Raw genomic sequence first — 9,809 nt, forward strand, 5'->3', positions numbered from 1 at the left:
CTCTCTCAAATAAATAAAAATAAAATCTTTAAAAAAAAAAAAAACCACGGGTCAGTCTCATGCGCACACACACAAATATAGATAAAGTATCTGAAATAAATTGCTGGTGTTTTAAAGGTGTCTAATAAAGGAATTACTCACCAAAGTAAGGAGGACAAAAGTGAAATGCTAACTCATCCAAGGAGAACACCAATATCATATTGTACCATCAGAATACATAATGATATATTTTAATATTATCCTATCAGTAAGGACTAAGAAGGCAGGTAAGAGAAGACAAAACTCTGGTGAGCTGAACTGTACAAATGATTTCCTTCTTTGTATGTGTATGTGCATATACATACATATAAAGAATGCTGAATGGCTTCTATCGGACAGGCATAAAAATGAATATGATTTTAAGGGGAAAAATTAAATATCAGGCAAAGGAGATGCCACTAAAGGAGAAAAAAGAATGTGATTGTCTCTGAATGCTACAATTGCTTCCAATGCCTTCCTGGAGAGTACACTGGGAGGGAACTAGAATACTCTTGTCATAGTCTACCATCTTTTCTTTTTTTGTTTTTCACATTACATTCAGGAAAATTATTATACTTGAGTAACACCGGATATGAGAAAGATCAGGCTGCATAATGCATTCTCCCGATCTCAACAGTATGTTCTGCTGATCTGGGTCACTTTCTTCCCTTCCACCTCCTCTACTAAGCATTCATCCCTCTCCCATCTGTGGGCAACACCACAGAACACAATCATCCCAGAGAAAAGATATGTTTAGACTAAGGTTAAATGAGAAATTTCATTTCATCTACTTCTTACCACATTTAAAGACTTGTGTAAGTAGACTAAAAACCATCATCTATATGTACGTAGGTATCAAATGACTGAATGCAATAAGAAAGATTGATTCCTCTTAGACAAACTGTGTAAATAATACGGGCTAGAAATAGTAAACACATCCATCCTAGGTAAGGAGCACGGAATGGTGTCTCTAGCAAATACCATGATATGATATGTTCCAGGAAAATCCAGTTACAAATCCACACATAAATTATTACTATGCATAAAAAACAATAAATATTTGAAAAAGGCACAGGTTATATACTGAGAGAGAAAAATGTTATTAGATAAAATAAAAATAAATAGATTCTACAAAACAAAAACAATGGCATTCTATGTAATAATTGCCATCTAAAAACAATATAGTGGGAAATGACATCTCACAAAAGTACAATTCTATGGTAAAAATGAAGAGAACAGACATCAAATGAAAGAAGTTAAATGTTTAGTATAGACACATGGAAGCTGAAGGAGACATTACCATAAGTGTTCAATGCTGGCATATACGTCTAAAAGTTTAAGTGGAAGAGTCCATATTTCTTGAAAACTAGATACTCAGTAAGCAAACTACACGTTTTAAAGCTCAAAGATCTCAAGAAAATGTCTGCACTGAAGATATTTCAGTTATATAACAGTCACTGATACAGCTGACATACAAACCCCACCCTATCCAGTTCCCGAATGAATCCTGAAATAGTGCGGGCAGCGCTAGGAATGAATCACTCTTGCTTTAATAATGCGTCTGTCCCCTAGGTCTGAGCTGACCCCAGATATACTAGAACAGGCCCTCCAGGGCAATGCAGGATGAGCTAATGAGGGGGAACGCAGCTATCCTAACACTGGAAATGACAGGTCTAAGGAACATGGACAGTGCTTTCCATCAGGTTCCACGGGAGAAGAGGATCAAGTAAGATTTCCACTGCATGTTTTTGTTCAGGGAATGCTCTCAGGATAAAGGGGGTGAGGAAAGCAAAACAGAGCAGAGAACGATGCTAAGGAAGGATGTGGTCTCAAGTGGAATATGGCATGAGGGAATGGCTGTGAACCTTGCAGCCCATATTCCTAACACGTAGGGAGTGGATTGGATCAGCAGCCCGGTAGAGAGCATCTGAGCAGGGCAACAACGGCGTTCATACAAGAGTCCATTCAGGATCCTGGGCAAGGAAAGAAGAATGGAACCCAGTGTCCAAGTAGAAATACATTGACACAATATTCACAAAACGGGACTCCACTGTTATAATCTTCAACATAGCATTTTTAAAAATCCTTACATATTTTAGATATCTTAGTAACTCATAAGGGAGAAAATGAACATTTACAAACAATAAATAATGGGGCGCCTGGGTGGCTCAGCTGTTAAGTGTCTGCCTTCAGCTCAGGTCATGACCTCAGGGTCCTGGGATCGAGCCTCACATCTCGAGCCCAACACTGGCTCCGTGCTCCACGGGAAGCCTGCTTCTCTCTCTCCAACTCCCCCTGCTTGTGTTCCCTCTCTCACTGTCTCTCTCTGTCAAATAAATAAATCTTTAAAAAAAATGATAAATACTGACAATGAGTTTTAAGCATAGAGAACAAATATTGTCTATTTTCACAGACAATAAGAATCAATGTGAAGGCATGGGAAGTACATAGCCTAATACTTTTACACATATGCATAATCTCTAATTCTGTTACTGAATGGTGTATTTTATCACCACTATATATGCATATTTAAAGTATTTTCTACACGTGCATACACGGGTATAATGAATGTGCTACAGTAGAATGAAATGTCTGGGAACGACTTGGTGGAGTCTATAATGAACAACTAAATTTAGATCCTATGTTTGGTGACTTTCCACAGTCTTCCTTGAGACAGTGGACCACATATGCAAACCAATACAGCTCTTCTGTTTCAAGAACAATTGCAACTGAAAATAAACTAACTTCAATTCCTAAAGCACCATAGAAACCAAGTGCCATTTCACTCACCTTTGTTCACCCTCTCTGTGGGTTCTAAGCTATTTCTCTACCTCCTTTCCAAGTCACTGCCTACAGACACTACTGGGGATTGGCCCTTGGACATGTAGAATCAGTTGTATGCAGTAAATGCAAAGGTTGACTATACCAGCACTGGCTCATCCATAGATTTTTCCTAAGCAAAAGGATGCTCTTTCATAACTTCCTGTGTCTCCATGTGGTACCAGAGTATATTTTGCCTCTAGGAGGTAAAAGATGAAGTCCATTGCAAACTCTCACTATGGTTTCCCGAAAATGATGACCTGCCTGTAAGACCGGGAGACCCTTATGAGCACCGGAGAGGGTGCTGTGATGCTCAGCTGTGGCTGGGCTGGCACTGAGAACCAAATGTGTATCCCTGGCTGACATCTCTGGGGAGCAGATGCCCACTCTATGAGCCCCTGTCACTGAGCGGTCCAGAGATGGCAGCCCTCAGGGAGAATGACAATCAAGGGCAAAGCCAGAGGAGACCTCATCCATCTCTTTTGTTATTTCATATATTTCAGAAATAACTCCCTAGATCTCCCCAACCACCTTGGTTCTCATCTATTAAAGACCTACATGTTTTACAAAATACTTTAGGCTTTTCTGTCACAATTGCCCAAAACATTTACATATAAATATATAAATAAGAGTCCATTCAGTTCCTTAATTTTAAATGTAAATATGTGAAGTCATGATCTCAGGGTGGGGGGTGAGCCCAGCTTAGGCATAGAGTTCCCCACCCAGCAGGGAGTCTGCTTCCCTCTCTGTCTCCTTCTTCGCCTCGCCCCACTCATGCACACTCTCTCTCTAAAATAAATTAATCTTTAAAAATAAATAAATAAATGTAAATATGTGAATTCTTTTTTCACTTACTCTCCATAACCACTGTACACAGGATCACAGAGCTAATAATGAGACACAGTCTAATCTTTAAGCTGAATATGAAGGAGGGGAACCAAATTCTACCAAACTTCTCATGAGGTTATCGGGGGAAAAAATGATTTTTTTTACTTAAATTTGATTAATTATCATATTATGTATTATTTGTTTCAGGGGTACAGGTCTGTGATTCATCAGTTTGTTTTTTAAGATTTTGTTTATTTGACAGAGAGAGCAAGAGAGCACAAGCAGATGGAGTAGCAGAGTGAGAGGGATAAGCAGACTCCCCGCTGAGCAGGGAGCCCAAAGCCTGGCCCCATCCCAGGACCCCGAGATCATGACCTGAGCTGAAGCCATCTGAGCCACCAGGTGTCCTTGTGATTCATCAGTCTTACACGATGCCCAGTGCTCAGTATAACACATACCCTCCCCAATGTCCATCACCCCGTTACCCCATCCTTCCACTCCACTCCCCTCCAGCAACCCTCAGTTTGTTTCATAAGATTAAGAGTCTTCTGTGCTTTGTCTCCCTCTTTGGTTTTGATTTGTTTCATTTTTTCCTCTTTTCCCTATGATCCTCTGCCTTGTTTCTTAAATTCCACACATCAGGGAGATCATAGGATAACTGTCTTTCTCTGACTGACTTATTTCACTTAACATAATACCCTCTAGTTCAATCCATGTCATTGCAAATGGCAAGATATCATTTTTTGATGGCTGCATAATATTCCATTGTATATATACGCCACCTCTTCTTTATCCATTCATCTGTCACTGGACATCTGGGCTCTTTCCATAGTTTGGCTATTGTGGATATTGCTGCTATAAACATTGGGTGCAGGTGCCCCTCTGGATCACTATATTTGTATCTTTGGGGTAAATTACCCAGTAGTGCAATTGCTGGGTCATAAGGTAGCTCAATTTTCAACGTTTTGAGGAACCTCCACACTGTTTCCCAGAGTGGCTGTACCAGCTTGCATTCCCACCAATAGTATAGGAGAGTTCCCCTTTCTCCATGTCCTCACCAACATCTGTCGTTCCCTGTCTTGTTAATTTTAGCCATTGTGACTGGTGTCAGATGGTATGTGGTTTTCATTTGTATTTCCCTGACACAAGAGTGATGTTGGGAAAACTTTTCCATGTATCTGCTGGCCGTTTGGATGTCTTCTTTGCAGAAATGTCTGTTCATGCCTTCTGTCCATTTTTTGTTTGGATTATTTGTTCTTTGGGTGTTGAGTTTGATAAGTTCTTTATCTTTTGGATACTAACCCTTTATCTGTTATGTCATTTGCAAATACCTTCACCCATTCTCTCCGTTGTCTTTTGGTTTTGTCGACTGTTTCCTTTGCTGTGCAAAAGCTTTTCATCTTGATGCAGTTCTAATACTTCATTTTTTCTTTTCTTTCCCCTGCCTTTTGAGACATGTCTAGCAAAGAGTTGCTGCTGCCGAGATCACAGAGTTGCTGCTTGTGTTCTCTTCTAGGAGTTTGATGGATTCCTGTCTCACATTGGGGTCTTTCATCCAATTTGAGTTTATCCTTGTGTATGGTATAAGAGAATGGTTCAATTTCATTCTTCTGCATGTGGCTGTCCAATTTTCCCAACACCATTTGTTGAAGAGACTGTCTTTTTTCCATTGGATATTCCTTCCTGCTTTGTGAAAGATGAGGTGACCATAGAGTTGAGGGTCCATTTCTGGGCTCTCAATTCTGTTCCATTGATCTAGGTGTCTGATTCTGTGTCAGTACCATGCTGTCTTAATGATGACACCTTTGTGATAGAGCTGGAAGTCCAGAATTGTATGCCACCAGCTTTCATTTTCATTTTCAACATTCCTTTGGCTATTCAGGGTCTTTTCTGGTTCCATACAAATTTTAGATTATTTGTTCCAGTTTTATGAAAAAAATGGATGGTATTTTGAAAGGGATTGCATTGAATGCGTAGATTGCTCTAGGTAGCATATTTTTTTTATATTTGGTATAATTTATTGATCATCATCCAGTTGCTCCAAAAGGGTCCTCCTGCGCTTTTCCAATTCCCCTTCCCTCCGTTCACTGCCAGAAGTACCCCAATTCCCAGAATCCTTTCCAGTCTTTTTCTTAGGTGATTTGTGTTTTGATTCTGTCTTTGTCTAGTTCTGTCTTTTTCACTTTCTCGGTCTTTTTCTTTTTTATCCTTCTCTCTCTCAGCATCTGACTCTGGAGAGTCAGATTTATGTCTCCTCTTCTTGATTTTCTTCTTAAGTTTTTTTGACTTCTTATAACTTCTCTCAGACTCAGCACTAGAAGAATGTTCTGAAGCAGACCGAGACTCTGATTGCTGTCTTTTTTTCTTTGAATGGCTGTCATCATCTGAGTCTGATCCCGATCTAGAGCGGGAACGTTTCCTGTGATATTTTTTTAGTCTCAACTTCAAAAACTTTATTTTTGTCTCGTCCATTAAGGGAACAGGATACCTTCATCAGCTCCAGCTTTTTTCTCCTTATGGAGTTCTGTCCCATCATCTAAACCCAGGGTTATCCTGTGTGGGCATCCTGTGATGTTTTTTAGATTTTTTAGAATATTTCTTGTTCTTTGAATGATGATGTTGACATTCATGCTCAAGCACATGCATAAAATCTTTAAATATTCATTTTCTTTCAGACTCTAGAGTTATGTCCTCAAATGCTGGCTCTTTTACAAATCTCTCCCGGATATCTTCCCAGACAGCATCCAATTCTATAGGAGGAGTAGCTTGTTTCAACATACTCTTAAATGCAGATTTTTTTCATTTCCAAGCCTCCTCTTTTTCTCGTTCGCGTTCACAAGCTTCTGCCTCTTCTAGTAAACTGTTGAAAGCCAACTTAATATTTCCCGCATCTAATGTGGTTGACCTTTTAGTTGAACTGATTATGGTCTTCGAAAGTTGTATTTACTTCAACTACAAATCCTTTATCCTTTAGAATGTCTTTTATTATTTTCTTCTCATCATGATAACGTGCTTTAAGATCCTCAACATAAAACTTGAAAAGGTCAAGTCCAGTTGATCCCGGTTGACCAAGCATATTAGTAAATCTAATGTCGGAACTAATTGTTGGATACAATTCCATCCAAGATGATATAGAATGCAGTTGTCCATTTCCTGCAGTTCATCTAAAAATATCTGAAAAGATTCTCTATTTTTACACTGTCGTCTCCTTTCTCTTAGTAAACTCTTCTGTTTTTCTTCTTCTTCTTCCTTTTCTAAAGCTCGGATGTGTTCTTCAAAGCAAATTAATGCATCTTCTTTATCCATGTTCTGTAATTCCTCATCTTCTGCCAAAGTTGGATTATCCATCAGATACTGCTGGGCTTCAGACCAGGTAGTAGAGTATGTTACATTAGCCATGTTGTCAAGTATGTTTTTTAAGGCTTCCCAATTTCTCTTCTGTAACTGTTTTGCTTGCTCTTCTTTTTTGAAAGAAAGAATAAAACATCTTCATAGATTTCAAGACGATCACGTTCCGATATTGCATTCCAGACTTCCATCTCTCCAAACATTTGCTCTGCTTTTTTGTATCTGGTTGTGGAAGTCATTTTCTCATGATTTTTAAGAAAACACTGAAAGGATTCCTTAGCCTCTTTGTATTTTGATCTTGCTTCTTCTTTTTCTTCTTTCTCTGTCTGGACTTTGTAAACATTAAAGGCTTGCTTTTTTTCACTCAACTTTGCTAAAGCACTGTATCGTGGATCATTAATGATCATTTTCATAGCTTGTTCCCATGAAGCATTAGATGGTACCCACTTTTCTTTCAATAACTCTTTAAACGCTTACTTTGCCTCTTCCTTTGTATTCCAAGTATAGGTTTTCTTTGCTGGTTGGCTTTCCTCCTCTTCTTTTTTGGGAGTAAAATCAGCTACAGTTTCCTGCTTAGCTGTTTCTTCTCCAGTGTTACTGGATACTTCCATACTCTGTTCCTGAACAGCAGGAGTACTAGTAAGTTGTGCTTGTTCTTCAGTTGAAATTGTCACTGTATTCTCGTTATCTACAACAGTAGCAACAATCGAAGTAACTTCTGGCTCGGGAACGACTGGACCAGTTCCACTGACAGTGTTTGAAGCAAAGGTGGAAGCACTGGCATTGGCTGCGGCGGCGGCGGCGGCGGCGGCAACGACAGCGGCAGCGGCTTCCACAGCAGCCATGGTGCTCATGGTGGTCGGAATTTCTGTTGTAGGAACCGGGGCTGTTGATGTTGTGGTGCACTCCTCTTGCTTACTGCTTTCTTCAGCTTTGATCATTGCATGCAGGTTTGATTTTCTAATAAGACTTCCAGCAACAATGGTATTCTGGTATCCTTCAAGATCCTCAAGTTCTTTAGGTTTGGCCCAACGGGATTCTATTGTTTGAGAATTATAATAGTAAGGCTTTCCAGAGTCAGGGACTTTTAGATAAAAGATTCTCAGCAGGTGTTTTCAGATCATCTGGTTTCTCCCACGTAGACTGTTTTGTTTCAGTATTGTAGTAGTAAGTCCTTCCATCAGGTGACTTATGCTCGGTCCACATTGATTTTGCACCAGATGTTGTACCTGCTGCTACATCCATATTATTTACTCCTGTCGGTAAGGCAGGCTGCATGGAAGCCTGAGACATATGAGACATCATCATTCCAGGCATTACTGAAGACATCATTCCAGGCATTTGTCCCATTGGCGGCCCTCCCATAGGGGGCATCATTTGCGGCATCATTCCATGAGGTACAGGAGGCATATTCACTCTCTGACCCATAGGGTGCATTCCCATTGGGGCATAATGCATGCCAGGGTGCCCCATCATGAAGTCTCCATGCTCCGCTCCCGTCCCCGGCCTCATCGTCGGGCTCAACTGCTCCGCCACTGCTGCAGCCACTGCTGCAGCTGGAGAGCCCGCGGAGGGGGAGGGAAGGAGTAGGTAGCATATTTTAACAATATTTGCTCTTCCAATCCATGAGCATGGAACGTTTTTCCATCTCCTTGTGTTTTCTTCAATTTCTTTCATGAGTGTTCTATAGTTTTTAGAGTACAGATCCTTTACCTATTTGGTTAGGTATTCCTAGGTATCTTATGGTTTTGGGTGCAATTGTAAAGGCAGTAACTCCTTCATCTCTCTTTCTTCTGTCTCACTGATGGTGTATAGAAATGCAACTGATTTCTGTGCATTGATTTTGTATCCTGTCACTTCACTGAATTCCTGTATGAGTTCTAGCAGTTTTGGGGCAGAGTCTTTTGGGTTATCCACATAGAGTGTCATGTCATCTGCAGAGAATGAGAGTTTGACTTCTTCTTTGCTGATTCTGATGCCTTTTCTTTCTTTCTTTTTTTTTTATCTGGTTGCTTGGCTAGGACTTCTAGTAATATGTTAAACACCTGTGGTGATAGTGGACATCCTTGCTGTATTCTTGACCTTAGGAGAAAAGCTCTCAGTTTTTCCCCATTGAGAATCATACTCACTGTGAGTTTTCATAGATGGCTTTTATGATATTGAGATATGTTTCCTCTATCCCTCCACTGTAAAGAGTTTTAATCAAGAAAGAATGCTGTACTTCATCAAATGTTTCTTCTGCATCTATTGAGAGGATCATACGGCTCTTGTCCTTTCTTTTATTTATGTAGTGTATCATTTTGAATGATTTGCGGGTGTTGAACCAACCTTGCAGCCCACGAATAAATCCCAATTGGTTGTGGTGAATAATCCTTTTAACGTACTGTTGGATCCTATTGGCAAGTATTTTGGTGAGAATTTTGGCATCCATGTTCATCACAGACATTGGTCTGCAATTCTCCTTTTTGATGGGGTCTTTGTCTGGTTTTGGGATCAAGGTAATGCTGGCCTCATAATAAAAGTTTGGAAGTTTTCCCTCCATTTCTATTTTTCAAAACACCTTCAGAAGAATAACTATTAATTCTTCCTTAAATGTTTGGTAGAATTCCCCTGGAAAGCCATCTGGCTGTGGACTTTTGTTTTGGGGAGGTTTTTGATTACTCCTTCAATTTCCTTGCTGGTTGTGGGTGTGTTCAGGTTTTCTATGTCTTCCTGGTTCAGTTTTGGTAGTTGATACATCTCTAGGAATGCATACATTTCTTCCAGATTGCCTAATTTGTTGGCATACAGTTGCT

General features: G+C 39.9%; 1 pseudogene; it reads right to left on the minus strand.

The window, feature by feature from the left end:
- Positions 1-5,661: 5,661 nt before the first annotated feature.
- On the minus strand, positions 5,662-8,532 carry LOC113926819 (annotated as a pseudogene).
- Positions 8,533-9,809: the final 1,277 nt, after the last annotated feature.

This window comes from Zalophus californianus, chromosome 7 (assembly GCF_009762305.2).
Source record: "Zalophus californianus isolate mZalCal1 chromosome 7, mZalCal1.pri.v2, whole genome shotgun sequence".
In the NCBI taxonomy this organism is placed as follows: domain Eukaryota; kingdom Metazoa; phylum Chordata; class Mammalia; order Carnivora; family Otariidae; genus Zalophus; species Zalophus californianus.